The sequence below is a fragment of the Spermophilus citellus genome, assembly GCF_964194105.1.
Source record: "Spermophilus citellus genome assembly, chromosome: 7".
Taxonomy (NCBI): Eukaryota; Metazoa; Chordata; class Mammalia; order Rodentia; family Sciuridae; genus Spermophilus; species Spermophilus citellus.
The window spans coordinates 106,723,431-106,737,624 of record NC_138188.1 but is presented as its reverse complement, the minus strand read 5'-3'; the positions used below and the strand labels follow the sequence as shown (position 1 = coordinate 106,737,624).

Here is a 14,194-nt window from a genome sequence, read left to right as displayed (position 1 = left end):
ATGCAAAACTGAGAGGACAGATAGTCTTTGAAGAGGCCATAAGAATTGCAGAAAAGGAGAACTGACTTCAGTGTTATTGAAGGTGGCAAAAAATCTTCAAAAACAGAAAATTTAAAAAAAGAATTTCTTGAAAATAAGGGTTTCCCCAAACCTAGAAAAAGGCAACAAAGTTTAACAAAACTTTCTGAATTTCTTTACTCAAACTATAAACTTATTTGAAATCTAACTCCAATTTCACAATTTCATATTATGTTTGTGCTTAAAAACCATTTTCCCTGCAGAAAAGATGAGGACATGCAATGTGATCCTAGTGTTTTTAAAGTGAAGGGAATTTCAGATACAGAGAGCCTACATAGTCAATTTATAGATGCAAAGAACTCAATTGACAGACTGTACACACAAAGTGGATGGATACTTTGGAGTGCTGGAAATGAACTTCTGCAAGTGAAAAAACCTTCTGTGCTAGTAAATAAAATCCTAAGTATTCTATACTCAAACACCCTTGTTGAGAGAAAATCTAGCTTAATGTCATTACTTTGTAACTGACAACAGGAATCAGTGCCATATAGGCAGAAGAGCAGAGCTTTAAGTCAAATTAATTTTGTTTGTATTCAGTTTTACCACTATATTAAAGAAGGCTTCAGACAGTTCAGGGAAGTATTAATGGAAAAAGAAACAGAAAGTATAAAAATAATCATATCATGAGACAAAGAAACAAATCATTTTTAAAAATTTACTGTAGGTAATGTCTGTTTAATTAGATCTATTGTCTTCTCCTCCTCCTCCTCCTTTTTTTGTATTGAGGATTGAACCTTGGGCCTCATGCATGCTAGGAGAGTGTTCTATAACTTAGTGCATTCTCAACCCTTATTAAAAAATTTTGAGACAGGTTTCACTAAATTGCCCAGGCTGGCCTTGAACTTGTGATCCTATTGATTAAGCCTCTGGAGTAACCGGGATTACAGGTATGTACCTCCATACCTGGCTACATGCTACTTTCTTCTTTAAAAAATCCTCACATTGGGCTGAGGCTGTAGTTCATTGGCAGAGCGCTTGCCTAGCATATGTGAGGCATAAAATAAAGGCATTCTGTCCATCTACAACTACAAAAAAAAATTTTTAAAGTATTTGTGCAAATCATTTTAAAAATTCCTCACATTTTACATATCTTAAGAATATAGAGGGGCTGGGGTTGTGGCTCAGCAGTAGAGCACTCGCCTAGCATGTGCAAGACACTGGGTTCGATCCTCAGCACCACATAAAAATAAATAAATAAAATAAAGGTATTATGTCCAACTACAACTAAAAAAATAATATAGGGCTGGGGATGTGGCTCAAGCGGTAGTGCGCTCGCCAGGCATGTGCAGGGTGCTGGGTTGGATCCTCAGCATCACATAAAAAAATAAAATAAAATAAAGGTGTTGTGTCCACCAAAAAAACTAAAAAATAAATATTAAAAAAAAGAATATAGAAAAATATAGCCTACAAAATTTAAATATGCAATAATGAATTAAATTGCTATACCAGAGGACAAAAACATTATAAAAAATATTGTCATATTTTCTCACACCTATTATTTACTTAATTGGTATTTCTATTAATTATTACTTCTTGCCACTTTTAGTGCTATTGCTATTTTGTTTAATAGCATGTAACAGAATATATGATTTCAAGTAAATACCTATTTTTCATATTTCTACGTTCAAGTAATAATATCAACACAGTTTATATTATTTTAAATTTCCACCTCGATTAGGTTGGCAAACATTTTAAAAAGTCAGGCATTTCCAAATGTTAGCAAGGGTGTGTAGAGAAGAGAATCTTATGCTGTTTGTGGAGCATAAAACTTGGTACAACCACTTCATGAAATAATCCAGCAATATTTTATTATATTAGTTTACTTTTGCTGTGTAACAAGTTGCCATAAACCTAGTGGCTTAAAACACATTTACTATTTTTTAGTTTATGTGGACCAGGAGTCCATGTGCAGCTTAGTTCCTCTGCTCAGGGTCTAACAAAGCTACAATAAAGTGTAAGGCCATCTGGAGGCTTGACTGGGGATGAATCTGTTTCTAAACTCTCTCAGGTTGTGTTGGCAGAATTAATTTCCATGTGTTTTATTTAAGGACCCTGGCTTCTTACTGGCTCCCAGCTAAGGGCCATTACACTCAGGGCCTACAAGTTATCTGTGCTTTCCTGCTACCCTGCCCTGTGTCCTTTTCCATAAGCAGTTGACAACATGACAACTTGCCTTTTCAAGGCTAGCAGGAAGACTGCTAAGACAAATTCATATATAATGAAATGTCACCATGATAGTACAATCCCTTCATCTTTGCTGTATTCTAAGTCCCATCCGTATTCAAGAGGTAGGAATTACATAGGACAACACTATGGGACAGAAATCATGAGGGGTATCTTAGACATCAAATATGTTGTGTTTGAGAATATAGCAGGTTCCTTGTAGGTAGTAGATGTATAGGGATATTCATAAGAGCACTATGATAAAAATATTGTTCTACACTTTTTTTGAGGGGGGAGTACTGGAGACTAAATTCAGGGGCACTCGACCACTGAGCCACATCCCCAGCCCTATTTTGTATTTTATTTAGAGACAGGATCTCACTGAGTTTCTTAGCACCTCGTCATTACTAAGGCTGGCTTTGAACTCAGGATCTTCCTGCCTCAGCCTCCTGAGCTGCTGGGATTACAGGCATGTGCTCAGCATATTGTTCCACATTTAAAAAACTTTTCAAAATATAAAAACAATCTAGCTAGTTATAAAACACCACATGTGGTATGATAACATTTTCTATTAAGGTAATATATAGAGGAATTATGCTTTGGGCAATGGCCTTCTTGTTTTGGCCCAACACTGCCACCACTAAGAACAACTGGAGAAAATAGAAAAACATGAATGCATTTAAGAAGTACCCAGGAAGTAAGAATTTGGTGGTGCAAGAAAAGGGTGCCATGAAAAGTGAGCCTGTTTTCCATCACTTTTCCAAACCTGGGTTGACTGCTGATTCTAAGAACAGTGGCTAAAAAACTGAGTAGCACCTTTGACTGCTCAGGACTGAGGAGGCTCTGCCAAAGAGGACAAGCCCTAGTAAATACCTGAGACTTAGATTGGGAACCTACCTTGGAGTAAAGGTGAACTGAGTAAAGTCCAGCTCTGAAAAATCAGTCTTAGCTCCTGATTGGAATAGGGTGATGTGTCCTGAGCACAGCTGTGGCAGGCATGCTTGCCTCTAGGCCTCTCTCATAGAACACTTTTTTCCCCCTTTCTCCTTTCTCAAACTCAACTCTGATTAAAAAAAAAAAAAAAAAAATCCATGGTGTGTTTATTAGAACCATGGGTGGGGGAATGGTCATGCGGGGTTGGGGAGGGAGAAGGGCCCAAGGGAGGGAGGCGGAGAGAGGGAGGGAGGGGGAGAGAGGGAGGGAGGGGGAGAGAGGGAGGGAGGGGGAGAGAGGGAGGGAGGGGGAGAGAGGGAGGGAGGGGGAGAGAGGGAGGGGGAGAGAGGGAGGGAGGGAGGGGGAGAGAGGGAGGGAGGGGGAGAGAGGGAGGGAGGGGGAGAGAGAGAGGGAGGGGGAGAGAGAGGGAGGGGGAGAGAGAGGGAGGGGGAGAGAGAGGGAGGGGGAGAGAGGGAGAGAGGGGGAAGGGAGAGAGAGAGAGAGATAGATATCGAGATCGAGATCCTACGCGTACAAATGCGTTAATCTACCCCATCTCTTTCACCTTGTTTCTTGGTGTTTTAAAGTGATTCAGTAAAACTACCCCATTTGTGAGACTTTCCCATCACCTCTGCTTGGCTGGCTTTAGTTTTGCTTTTTTTGAAGCCACGACTCCATTTGCTTCTCCCAAAAAAACAATTCCATCAAATTTAATAGTAATAATTATGGAACCAAAATTTTCGTTTGAAAGCACTAATTGAGAGTAACACAAATATATATGTTAAAAATTAATTCTTAATGATTTCTGATACTACTTAAAAAGTATCAGGCAAAGAGGATGGAAAGAATTAAAAACCCAGAGGCTTCCTGCAACCGGGCTGCAAGTGAACCCTTTGGACACGAGGCACTGACGTCACTTTTTAAATAAGCCCTCAGCCTTCAATCACGCCATCCATCATTCATCTAATAAACATGAACTATATTAGGTAACTACCACGTGAGGGAGGTGAAGGGGATCGACCAGCCTTGGGAGAGCTTAGTAAAGACAGGTTTATAGACACCACTTTCCCACCCTTGTCCACGGACTGTAAACCTAAGCCAGACCCTTTCCCTGACCCCAACTCTTCACTAAACCGGCGCTAACCTCTAGCAACCGCTAGGGAAAGACCGTTGGAAGACTACTTTTCCCGGCAGGCTCTGCGGCGGGCGGCGGAGGGGTGCGCGCAGGCGCGCAGGCCGGCCCCCGCACGCAGGCGCACTGCGCACGCCGGCTGAGCTGGTCTCGCTCCTCGGTGCGCGGCGGCGGAAAGCGAGGCCTGAATACTGCTGAGGCGCGGGCCGGCTCTTCGAGGTTGTGCGCGGGAGAGGTACCGTGGGCGAGCGAGCGAGCGCCTCACTCTAGCAGTGGCACCGGGATCGGTTGCCTCGAGCCGGTGAGTGGGGGTGCCCCCGCGGCCGCGGCCCCTCCCCCGCCCGCTGGCAGATCCGGGTAGTCTCCGGCGTGAGCCTGGAGAGGCCCCCGGACGAGGGCCGGCGCCGGCAGTGGCTCGAGCTTGGGTGCCTGGGCCCGGACGCTCGCAGCGCGTCCGTGCGTCACGGCCCCGGCTGTCCTAACGGCCGTACGGTCGGCGGAGGGAAGGTGGGGGCGGGGAACGCTGGTGTGATCGCCATCAGGAACGCCGGTCGAGGCGGGGCGGGGCGGCGGGGTGGAAGCGGTGCCGGGGACTGCGGGGCGCCGAGGCAGCGGGGCGGAGAAGAGGCGAGCGCGGAGCCTACGCCGCGGCTTGACCCGGCGCGCGCGGGCGGGGGGCGGGAGTGGGCCGCGCTGAGCTAGTGCTGCTCTTAGGGAGGAAACAGCAGGGGTGGCTTGTAAAAATCCTAACCGCGCTGGAATGGACAGTCTGGGGAATTCACAAGTTAGAGCCCGGACCGGTGTTTGGACCGAGGTGTAGGGGGCGGGGTGGAGACCGTCGGCTGCAGTTTACAGATGTCATAACAACCTGGGCCCAGAGCGGCTGACGGGGGTGTGGTAATTATAGGAATGACAGAACTAAGTCTGCGCCGAGCGTGTGTAAGCAGTGATGCAAAGGAAACAGCCAAGTATTAGATTAAGCTCGAAGTGGGAGGAGAAAACTGAAGGCTCACTGGAGTCAGGCAGGTCATGAAAGGATGTTTTATGGTTGAATGGAAGTGCTTCTTGTTCCACTTTTAAATGAGAAGTTTCAAAATGATTGATTTTTTTCAGGCTTCAACTCAGATTCGGTAAACACTCATGAAATACTTCTGAAACTATTTAAAAACAATCACTTTTCCATCCTCCTTAAACAATTTCTTCAAAATCTCTGTTGGCATTAGATGAGTAGGTAATTTTTGTCTCCTTTTGTTACTTTAAGGCTTATTCTTGATAGTTTTTCCTTAACTTGTTCTTCCCTACTTTGGAAGTGATCCACAAGTTATTCTTACCTCCGTTTTAAAGATTGAAGATATTAAAATTTATTTTTTTCAAGGAAAAGTTTATTTTTACTGAAATAATTATTCTTGGAAGGGACTGTTTTATGTACATATGATTTTAAGGGAGTGAGAAGGTAAGAGAATATTTATTGAGCGCCTTTTCAAATAATGTGTTAAATACATATATATTAAATACTTAATATTTATAATAACTTAGAAGTAGTTGTTAATTTTTCCTATTTGACAGAAGAAGTAATTTCTGTAAAGTCATCCAGCTCTTGTTGGAACCGACCCTAGAACCCAGAGTGTACTGTTTTAATAATTATTTCTTCTTTCTTTTGTTATTTCTTGGTTTTACTTGCTTTATTTAATTCATTCATCCAGTGAATGCTTATGGAGTGATCATTTACCTGAAACTTGGGATACAGCCATGATCCAGACACACTGGCCATGTCCTCATGGAATTTATAATGTCACAGGGAAAACTAATAAATAATTCGAATGTTGTCTGCATGATACCTTATCAGTCATTATAATTGAGCAGAAACTGTAAAAAAGCTCTTTACAAAGAACAAAGAAAGTTCAAATGGAAATAGACAACATAAGTTTTGAGGATCTTATAATCCTAGGGGAACAAAATATATATTCATAAAAATCCAGAAGTGGGACTGGGGCTATAGCTCAGTGGTAGAGTACTTATCTAGCATGTATGAAGCCCTGGATTTGATCCTCAGCACCACATAAAATAAATAGAATAAAGGTATTGTGAAAAAAAATTGTTTTAAAAAACAAAAATCCAGAAGGGGCTGTAGCTCAGTGGTAGAGTACTTCCATAGTATATCTGAGGCCCTAAGGCTTGATGGACCCTCACACCCCAGGGTGCATGGAACCTGAAGCCATGAGGACAACTAGAATAAACTAAGTGACAGAAATAAATGTATCACCTGAAAGCAGTATACTTTTGTTTTATTTTTTCTAAGGTCTTATGTAAGCTTATTTACTTCCTAAGATATAGTGTTAGGCATCTTATCTAGAATCGATACATACCAAAGGGGGTCCTGAAAAAAATTTTTCTTTATTGCCATCCACAGCACTGTTTATAATTTTTTTTTTAAATTTGTCCTTCTAAAACAGAGACAAATTCTTAAGACCCTAGGGCTAGGCTTTTATTTTTATTATTTTTTATATAAATGACTGCCTTTCATTAGGCCATTTTTTGTTTTGTATGCTGGCCCGTTTCTTTTTACACTTGGGTTGTCAGGAATCTCATTGTGTGTTCAATTTTTGTAATTTTCCTTATTTTATACCAGATAATCTGGAATTGCTCTAATTTGTTTCTAATGACTTTGTTGCCATTGTTCTCTGTTGCTCTCAATTGTTTTGTCCTTTTTTCTTTTTCCATACATGTGAGAGTGGGATTATATCTTATTTTTTCATCCCCTGGGTGTTTGTTGAATTAATGATACAATCTTACTGATTTATAATGTCTGTGCTTTTGGAAATGTGTATGAGTACTGTATATAAAATCAATTAAGATATTTTGATTGGTCATGCAAGTAAAGATGGGTGACCTAGTGATAAGGACAGTCTTCTAATACTCTTTGTTTTAAGATATCTTTGTACTTTGTAGGGATTATGAATTTATCTGTATTAATGGAAGAAAACATTGGGAATGGTAAACAGTTCAGTTAACTGTGTTGGGCTGCTTTTTTTTTTTTTCCTTGTTTCAGTAAGTAGGAGGTACCCCCAGGCCAGCTGGGGGCCAGATAGGCTTACCTTAGAAATTTTTGAGGTTGTGCATTGAAAGAGCAAAGATGAAGACTGATGGGATGTACAGTTTGTTTTTAAATAAGTTAATGACCCTACAAAGGAGACCTCAGTGAAAAAAATGGTTCTGTCCTAGTGTAGACTAATTGGGACAATTTTTTGAGAGCAGGCAATAATCCAGAATGTGGATAATGGGGATAATCTCTTTCATATAACAAGAATAATACTGCCCTTCATATACAAAGATAAGTCTGCTTACTCATCATGATTGATTTTCCAGCATGAAGAGGGATATGTGCTGAGTTGTCCGTGTGTCTCTATCCTCTGTGACCAGCAAGGCAGCTTGGGGTCACAATGGGGGTTTATAGCTGGGAACAGAAAGACTCACAGAAAGTACCTAAGTCTGTTAATAGGTCAAGCCCTACAGATGCTTTCACTTAATTACCTTGCAAAACCACTCTACAGGTGGTTACATAGACAGGATGATTAGGTAACTTGCCCTACTTCAGAATAAGTGGTAGAGTTGGGATTCAAACATAGGGCTGTTTGTATTATGTTCACATCAATAATTAAACTTGATTTTATTAGCAGTTCAGTTTTTCCATCAGAAAAAAATAGAAGTAATTTAACATCATGAAATGACACTGTAAAGGTCTGATTTACTAACTGAAAGATTGTTCAAGTTCCTTGTTTTATCACCATTTTAAAAAGTGGAATTTAAAATTAGAGTACTGTATGCCAGGCACAGAGACACATGGCTATAATTCCAGTGGCTTGGGAGGCTGAGACAGGAGGATTTTGGGTTCAAAGCCAGCCTTAGCAAAAAGTGAGGCACTAAGCAACTGAGTCAGATCCTATCTCTAAATAAAACACAAAATAGGTCTGGGGATGTGGTTCATTGGTCAAGTGCTCCTGAATTCAATCCCCAGTACCAAAAAAAAAAAAAAAAAATTAGAGTACTGTATGAAAAATGCTGCTGTCCCTTGTTGCAGCTTCTACACTTTAGATGCTATCCTTAAGCTGTTTCCTCCTATGTTATTTATAACTCACTTTCTCTGTGCTTTCCTCCCCTTCCTCCCTCTACCTTCCTGCTAATCAGTGAACCCAGGGCCTTGGGCATGATAGGCACATTTACTTGCTCTTTCCATCACTGAGCTTTACCCTAACCCCTGTTGATATTTCTTGATACAACAATTTTAAACTTTATCTGTTGATTTTCTTCTAAGCAAAGTGTATTCCTTGGTGTTTCATAAATACCCACCTCACCCAAACACACGCCCACTGCCTCTCCCCTCTTCTCAATATAGTTATCACAGATGTTTATTAAGTCAATAATCAATGTTTACGGTATTATAACTTTTTAACTAGGTAAATATTCACAACAATCTTTCTTGGGTACTATGATATCATTTCCTCTCATCTTTTTCCTGGGAGTTAATACTTTTATTTTTGTTTCATTTCCTGAGACAGGTATCCTGGAACCCTTTGGCCTCTTTAATGCAGTCTGGACTCGTTACCTTTTGAGCGTGTTTCACAGTTGTTATCCTGGGATGTTTCTTTATATCATTCTTAAAATTCTCTTTTCCTTTCTCCTGTATAAGATCTCCTGTTTCTCATGCTTCCTCACCTTGGTTTATTCATTTCCTTAGAGTAAATGTAGTAGTTTTCTGAGGCATGATATGTGGGAATAAGAACTCTTGAGTTGTTAGTTTGAACAAAAAAATCTTTATTCTGCTTTCACATTTGATCAGTAATTTGGCTGGGTATAAAATTCTATGTTGAAAATAATTTCTACTCAAAGTACTCATTTGTATTCAAAGTTTAGAAGTCGTTGCTTTTCTTTCATTGTTGCTGTTGAAGTCCAAAGACAGTCCGATTCTTCTTCATTTGTATGTGACCTTCGTTGTCTCCCAATCTCTATAAGCTTTTTGGATATTATTTTTTAATTCTTGAAATTCCACGATAATGTGCTTGAGTGTGAGTCTTTTTTATTTAAGGGCAGTCAGTGGACCCTTCCAAGCTGAGAATTCATGTTCTTTTACTTTGGGAAATTGTTTCTTTTTTTACTTGACATTGTTTAGGATCTTTCTGTTGAGGGGGGTTGTGTATGTGTATGTAGTGTGTCTAATATGGAATTTCATCTGCCACATTTTACTTTTCATTCCCTAATAAATTGATGCCTGAGTTGCTTTTCTGCAGTGACATACCTTCTTGTACATCTTTATGGACCTGTGGGAAAGTTTTTTGGGTTTACAGTCTCAGGAGTGTGATTCCTGCAGCATAGAATGAGACAATTAGGGGCTGGGGATGTGGCTCAAGCGGTGGCGCTCTCGCCTGAGACAATTAGGGGTTGGGGATGTGGCTCAAGCAGTGGCGCTCTCGCCTGGCATGCGTGCCGCTCGGGTTCGATCCTCAGCACCACATTGAAACAAAGATGTTATGTCTGCCAAAAACTAAAAAAAATAAATATTAAAATTCAAAAAAAAAAAAAGAATGAGACAATTAGTTTATGTGCCTACCAGTAGTACAGGAGGGTTCTTGTTTGCCGACATCTTTGCCTCTGCTTGTCTTATCTTTTTAATCTTTTTAGTCTGATGGGTATAAAGTATTTCAATTTACATTCTCTTAATTATAATTTTGAGCATCTTTTTGATGATTGTTTATTTTGGGTTTCTTCTGTTTTTGGTATGTTGAAGTTCCTTGTGGAACTTTGTCTGTTGATTTTAAACTTGGAAAATATTTTCTCTAAGCTTGTCATCTTTCTGTTCATTTTGTCTTTGATTGAATATTCAAAGTTTTTATTGTTTCTTTGATAATCTCTTCATTTTCAACTTTTTGTTCTGTCTTTTTGGAATGTGTGTTATTTGGATATTGGACTTCTTAGGTGATTTAGATTTTCTTTCCTTTCCTCTCCATTCCTTAGTCCTTTTTATTTTTGTTTTATTTCTTATTGGTATATTATCATCCCTTAGGTCTTTCTTTTGTTTCCCAAGAGATTTCCTTCGTGTTTTTAGTCCTCTGTTGAATTTTTAATTTCTATCCACATTTTAAGTTTTTTAGAGCTCATTCTTATATTATCTATATTGTTTCATAGATGCTATAATCTTTTTTGTGAATGTTAATGATCAACTTTATTTTTTGTTTTGTTTTGTTCTATTCATTGCTCTATTTCTTCTGAGTTCCTGTGATTCCATTGCTGTCTTTTTTCTGTGTAGAGGCTTTCCCTAGATGTCAGTAATCTTATGGCTGTGCCAAAAACTGAATTGTATTCTCTGTAGGTGTGGCTTGTTGAGGGTGAACAGGGTTAACTGGTTGCCATTTGCAGGACACACTGATGTCTTTTCTCTTGGACTGATCAGTTTTCCTGAGAAAGAGAGCCTTTAGTCTCTTGCCTGGAAGATACACACTTGGCGGCCATATTTTGAAAACCCTTTTAGAAAAAGTTTTTTTTTTTAAATTTTTTTTTTTTTTTTTAAGCAACAAGGATTGAACCCAGGGGTGCTTTACAATTGAGCCACATCCCCAGCTCCTATTTTTATGTTTTATGAGTTGCTTAGGGCCTCACTAAGTTGCTGAAGCTGGCTTTGAACTCGATCCTCCTGCCTTAGCCTCCTGAGATGCTGGAATTACAGGCATCTGTCATGTTTCGGGGCCAAGGAACTGGAGTTCTTAATTGTGTTCATATACTCCTGTTTTCTTTCTTTTTAAAGAGAGAGAGAAAGAGAATTTTAATATTTATTTTTTTTAGTTTTTGGCCGACACAACATCTTTTTTTTTTTTTTTTTTTTTAAAGAGAGAGTGAGAGACAGAGAGAGGGAATTTTTTAATCTTTATTTTTTAGTTTTTGGCGGGCATAACATCTTTGTTTGTGGTGCTGAGAATCGAACCTGGGTCGCACGCATGCCAGGCGAGCACACTACCACTTGAGCCACATCCTCAGCCCCTATACTCCTGTTTTCATTGTGGTACCTCACTGAGTTTATGTTATGTATGTATTTATTAATTTTGGGGACCTGGGGATTTAACCCAGGGCTTTATGCATGCTAGGCCAGCACTGTACCACTGAGTATCCCTGACCTGCTTGGAACACCATTTTAAATTCTCCTTTTCATTTTCTTTGCAGTAATTGTCTCAACATCTGGAGGGGTTAGGGAAGAGTGATTATCTGGCTATGAAGAATATGGGAAAAAATCTGAGTATGTGATGGTTGTTTAGACTTTCAGCTGACTTCAGTTTTTAGCCCCAGTCCTCACTTTACCCTCTGAAATATCTGGGGGATCTTCTGTTTGTGAAGCAACCTGCCTGGTGGGCGGTGTAAATCATTTGTTTCTTAATGACTCTGCCTTTGCAGGTGTTTTATTTTCAGAGTTCTCCACTTTGCTAGTAAAATGTAATTTGACCAGTAGTTTTATAGCTTCTAAAATGGCTTATATATAAATCCACCATTTACTTTTTACTTTCTCCTGGCTTTAGTTTTTGATATTAAGTGCTAATCTTATATTTCTACAAAATGATATATAATTTGTATAATGGAATTAAGATAGATAGCTTTTCATCCACAAATACTATTGCAGATATTAAATGTTCAGAATATTTAGGGTGTGTTTGAGATTTACTGACTGTATAGGCTGACTCAGCATACTGTGAATATATAATATCTTGATTATAATAAAAATAGAAAAAATCTATAGTCGGTGTATTTGGGATATAGATTGGTGGAGGATGGAAATACCATTAAATTGAGATGAAGTGATCTTATAGGACAAAGAAGTTCAAACTTGATCTAAGAAGTGGCAAAGATGTAGGTTCTTATACATTGAAATAATACAGTGATAAAAGTATTGAGGTTAACCTGAGAACTTTGGGGAAGATAATTGAAAAACAGAATCTGAGGTTGGATAGAGTCATTTAAAGCTGGTACATTTATCTAAGTATATAGGATGACCTAGAACAGATTGATAGCAGTGGAAATTGATAGGAACAGATAAATATCATTTTGGATGAGATAAGCAAAGTTTAATAACTGACTAAATGGACATGAGGGAGAAAGTACAAAATCTTCTTTTGAAAAAAACAATATATTTCAGTTTTAACATCAGGAACTTTTTTTTTTTTAAATCGTTTTATTTATTGCTATTTTTGGCTTTACTTCTGTAGAAAAGAAGAGGAAAATTGGACATCATGGTTTTTATTTTAAAGTCTTCTGGGTCCTCAAAGTATTTTGAAAGTTATTGACAATAACCTAAAATGTTAATGACTTAGGTGATAATATCCCAGAAATGTGTGCTTAGGATAAGTCAGATTAATTTTCACATGCTATTTGTTTTTTCTTATATAGATTTTATTTCCTTCCTTTTTCATCAAAGCTCTTGTCAGTCCAACTTCAGCCTGCACTTTCAGATATATTTTGCATTGTACAGAACAGGTTCTTTTATATTGAATTTCAAATGCTGATGTAAATGAGAATTGATGATTTTTAAAAAGAAAACCCCCATACTTTAGGGATCTAGTTGCATTAAAAGAGATAAAATGGAAATACATATTTAATTCTGGATCAAGAAGACAGAATATTTTCTTAATCTCTGTATTGACTGTGGTTTGAAAATCAAAGGACTTTTTCTTTTTTCTTAACAAGACAAAAGATTATTTAGACCAATGGTTCTCAGATTCTTTGGTTTTAGAATTTCTTTTTATTCTTAATGAAAATTCCAAAGAACTTTTGCTTGGATTTTTTTTTGTTGTTGTTGTTATCTCTTAACATTTATTTTGTTCGAAATTAAAACAAAATTACGCAACACAGGCATACACAAGCACATTCCATTGAATGTCAGATGATGATGTCATCATACATCATGAAGTCTTTGAAAAACTTGTAAGAAAAGGACATTTGACAACTTAGTAATATTAGTATGAAAATATTTTCATCATGAGAAGTGTATTTTTTTGTGTACGTTGTTGAATATGTAAAAGTTGACTTGTAAATTCTTTGTTAGTGTGTGATGGGGAGAACAGGTACCTACCCTGGTACAGCATGCAGCATTTTAAAGAATAGCTTGACAGTTTCAAAACCGTAAATGCACATACATTTGGTGTCAGTGTTAGAATTTACTCATGGCTATAATTGCACAAATATGCATAGATGCACAAAAAATATGTTATAGCATTGTTTGTCATAGAAGAAAATTGGAGATAAAATTGTCAGTCATGTCTAGGGTCTGTAAAAATTAGTTATGATATTAGTAACCATAGTTTAAAAATTAGTTACTATATTAGTTGAAAGCTCTGTAGGATTGACAGACAAAGTTGGGTTTGATCCCTAGCACCCCCCCCAAAGTTCCTACAATTTTCAGCATAACAAATAAGGAGCTCTGTTCTGACCCCCAGTAAGTAAAACTGAGGAAAATTATAGTATAAAGCCTCTGGAAATGGTGCTGGGACATTCAGAAGTGAAAAATGAGGGGGAAAAGCAAAAAAAAAAAAAAAAAAAAAAAAAAAGGGCAGAAATGAAGGGATAGATGATTCAATAATAAGACTGAGGAGATGTTAATACCCTACTTTCTGTAATCAGAATAACTAGGTAGAATCATAACAACTAAAGTCATTAAGGAAACAACACCACAAATGAAAGATAGTAGTTTATTATCTGTGCATGGTACATTCTAATACTGTCAGTGGAAGTTTTAAACCACATGTATACTAAACCCTGAATACAAGCTGCAACAGTTGTATGACAGCTGAGATAGCCTCTAAGTGAATAATGGTTAGATAGCATACATAGCATTGGTAAACTGGATGAACATAG

General features: G+C 38.4%; 1 protein-coding gene across 1 annotated transcript in view; it reads left to right on the top strand.

Moving 5' to 3' along the window:
• Positions 1–4,401: 4,401 nt before the first annotated feature.
• KPNA1 (karyopherin subunit alpha 1) overlaps positions 4,402–14,194 on the top strand; it is a 62,335-nt gene continuing 52,542 nt past the window's right edge. Inside the window, exon 1 of the mRNA XM_081301165.1 lies at positions 4,402–4,607. The gene's annotated coding sequence lies outside the window, so the exon portion shown is untranslated. The remainder of the gene's footprint in view (positions 4,608–14,194) is intronic.